The sequence below is a fragment of the Procambarus clarkii genome, chromosome 43 (genome assembly GCF_040958095.1).
Source record: "Procambarus clarkii isolate CNS0578487 chromosome 43, FALCON_Pclarkii_2.0, whole genome shotgun sequence".
NCBI lineage: Eukaryota > Metazoa > Arthropoda > Malacostraca > Decapoda > Cambaridae > Procambarus > Procambarus clarkii.
The window spans coordinates 34055703-34059480 of NC_091192.1; the positions used below are offsets into that span (position 1 = coordinate 34055703).

General features: G+C 42.2%; 1 long non-coding RNA gene across 1 annotated transcript in view; it reads right to left on the minus strand.

The window, feature by feature from the left end:
* Positions 1-3382, minus strand: part of LOC138349979 (uncharacterized) — a 64870-nt gene extending 61488 nt beyond the window's left edge. The window contains exons 1-2 of the long non-coding RNA XR_011221949.1: positions 3304-3382; positions 2666-2830 (exon numbers count right to left, since the gene is read on the minus strand). This is a non-coding gene — a long non-coding RNA (uncharacterized lncRNA). The remainder of the gene's footprint in view (positions 1-2665; positions 2831-3303) is intronic.
* Positions 3383-3778: the final 396 nt, after the last annotated feature.

Genomic DNA, 3778 nt, shown 5'->3' on the forward strand with positions numbered 1-3778 from the left:
TTTTGTTTGTATAAGTTATATGAATTACTTTGTTTAAATTTGTAATTTCGAATTAGCCTTTGGTCTGTTGCACGGTTGCTAATGTCTCCATTGTTTGATTAAATCATGTAAGTTGAGTTTTTGCGTTTGTTCTTTATTGTATAATCAGTATCTTTTTTATTTATTATCTTGTAGTAAGCAATCCTATTGAGTATATGCTTCTTGTTTTGATTTACGTTAATTTAACGTTAATTTACGACATGTGTATGGTTAAGTTATCATATGAACAAACAGGGGCCGTGACGAGGATTCGAACCTGCGTCCGGGAGCATCCCGGACACTGCCTTAATCGACTGAGCTACGACAGGGTTAAAAAGAGTTGAAACCGAAGTTCTACTGAACTTACTGGATCCCGTAGCCTCTCCGAGGCACAAACCAGGATTTTACACAACCCCTTCCTGCACCCGAGCTATGTCAATAGGCCGTTCTCCCTCTTCGCCCTTACAGCATCACACCTTACATCATCTTCCCTTTTAACCCTGTCGTAGCTCAGTCGATTAAGGCAGTGTCTGGGATGCTCCCTGACGCAGGTTCGAAGCTTCGTCACGGCCCTTGTGGATTTGTTCACTTGATGCATCACGTTAGTGTGATCTCGGTGTGTAAGTCATCATATCTTCAGCCACGTTATTGTGACTCATCGTCTGCATTACTTCTGTATTTTAGATCTGCTGATGAAGACCACCAGTGTTTGACACGTTATGTGGATTGTAATTAAAGGTAAAGATGTTTGTCTCATCAATCGTTATTCAATTATAATATATATATATATATATATATATATATATATATATATATATATATATATATATATATATATATATATTAGTATATTTTGGTAGCAGTCTTTCCTGTAGACATATATTATTAAATATGACCGAAAAAGTAAGATTAATAATTCTAACACGAATTTTCTTGATACCTCTCACGTTTCTTTTCACTGTTGATGGTAATTGAAAAATCAATTCTCCAAAATTCATTTTTATTTCTAGTTTGACGCGACACTTGAACGCGTTTCGTAATAACTTATTACATTTTCAAAGACTTTTAGTTTACACACACACAACTATAACCTGCAAACACTAAACAGAGTTCTTACTATGCAATGATTTAAACAGCTTTCATTTTTCAATTTATACCCGCATTTTGGGTGAGGTGATATGTTACAACAGTTTTGGATGAGGTGAACAAAACTTTTAACACAAGATAGAACACGAAACAATGGGTAATGAAGGTAAGAATGGAAGTAACTGCAGAGAGCCTAATTAAGATTAAGGCGTCCTGTACATACCAGTTGCGTTGCTCCTGGCAGTATGGGTTCGAGTCACTTCTGGGGTGTGAGTTTTTAGTTATATATATATATATATATATATATATATATATATATATATATATATATATATATATATATATATATATATATGTGTGTGTGTGTGTGTGTGTGTTACTGATGGTCCATCACTACATATTGGTACTTTCTAACAAATAGTTTCTTTAAGTCGGTGGTTTTTAACTGTTTTTGAGTCACAGACCTCTTTAAACATGTAGTGGAAGCTATTAAATCGAGAAAAAATGTTTCGTTTTTCGTTTCGTTTCGAGAAAAATGCACAAACTCTGCTTTGCATGCAATCAATATATTGTACTTTATTTATTGAAAATTGATTGCCTCATGCATTTTTTATTTGACTTTCACGGTTACCCCCCCCCCCCTTGAAGCTCATCAATGTACCCCCGGTTAAGAACCCTTGCTGTAAATACTATCACTTCAGGAGGATGACTCGATCTTGATATGAAATGTTTCCTCATATCGACCTTGATATGAAATATAATAAAATGTTTCCCTTGTAAAAAAATGTTCAGATAACATTAAACTGTACATATTGCAATAAAGAAAAAAAAATAAGGTCACAGAGTGCTGCTCTCGGGTCTTGGCTCCATTTATGAAGCAGTAAGGTCACCTTTCGGTTCAGAAACTGATCGCCCGTGTCTTCCTGAGGCGCCATTCCCAGCCCAGATAGCCTCACGGCGGGCAAAAGGCGAATGAGTGGAAGTGAAGAGGGTGCGAGCTGACGCCAGATAGGACACAAGATTTACGACGAGGGGAAGGAATGGGAAAATGAATATTAAGAGGGGCTACACTGAATTTATAACTGAGAGGAAGTGGCCAAGATTGGACAAAAAAACAACAACTTGTTCGCGTAACTTGCTGAGTGGAAAGCCATACATACAAAGGGGGTATCTTATATATTTGTGAAAATTCGAACCAAACTGTTTCGTTACCCAACTTACGAGGAAAAAATCGTCTTCGGTGGTGATAAACGTATCAAAGACTGCAAGATATATTAGGCGGGGAAAATGGCCTAACCTATATGTTGTATGTTGTGACGTGTGGAGGTGTTACTGTGTGACGTGTGGAGGTGTTATTGTGTGACGTGTGGAGGTGTTATTGTGTGACGTGTGGTGGAGTTATTGTGTGACGTGTGGTGGTGTTATTGTGTGACGTGTGGTGGTGTTATTGTGTGACGTGATGGTGTTATTGTGTGACGTGTGGTGGTGTTATTGTGTGACGTGTGGTGGTGTTACCTTGTGACGTGTGGTGGTGTTAACTTGTGACGTGTGGTGACGTTACCTTGACGTGAGAGGTGTGTTGTGGTGGCAGAGTTCTCTCTGATCAGCGATGATGCTTGCGGTAATCCACTATAAAGGAGGCTGCTACCACTGACAGCCTGGTTGATCAGCACACGTACGACACCTTATATCACTCTTTACACCGTCGTTTGTTTACAAGACACAGCTGGAACAGTGAAGCAACATACATAATGATATCGCACCAGTGAACACTTAAGTCGTATCCCAACCGCTTGAATTGATCGTGCTTATAGCAACTTATTGCTCGAACGTACGAAAGAGGACTGTTGCAGCTTGCAATGTTCAGGTTATGTACTAATAATTTTGTAGAGGCATGAAAAAAATGCCAGAACCAAGCCTAAACTTCCTAAAGCCTACTACGACATAGATATACTAAATTAGGCCTTAAATATTGTATATTAGGCCTAGGATTGTTTATTTTGGCTTTGTTCTCAAGTTACTGATCCACCTTTTTAAGCCTGCCACTTGGATGTAACACATCCAATAGTACAAAACATGAACTTTTGTAAGTTCAACATTCCATTTGTGTACGTTTGAGGAAAGAGTTGGTATAAGTAGGGTGGCGGGGCGCTGAGGGGACCAGACGCTGCCCGCGGGCGGGGGTACACGCTCACTCACTGCACTACACCGCGCTTCACGGGCTGGGTGCGCGCCCCAGATGCCTCGCTCCACACTGGGCACTGTGGACGGCTGATGCCAGCCGCAGCCCCCAAACATCCCCTAGGACAGAAATACTCTGGCACACTGCCGGACCCTCTGGCCTGCCCCGAGACCCCCTCCTGCCCACACCTAGGACCCCTCCTGCCCACACCTAGGACCCCTCCTGCCCACACCTAGGACCCCCTCCTGCCTACACCTAGGACCCGCTCCTGCCCACACCTAGGACCCCTCCTGCCAACACCTAGGACCCCCTCCTGCCCACACCTAGTAACCCCTCCTGCCCACACCTAGGAACCCCTCCTGCCCACACCTAGGAACCCCTCCTGCCCACACCTAGGACCCCTCCTGCCCACACCTAGGATCCCTCCTGCCCACACCTAGTAACCCCTCCACCCCACACCTAGGACCACTCCTGCCCACACCTAGGACCCCT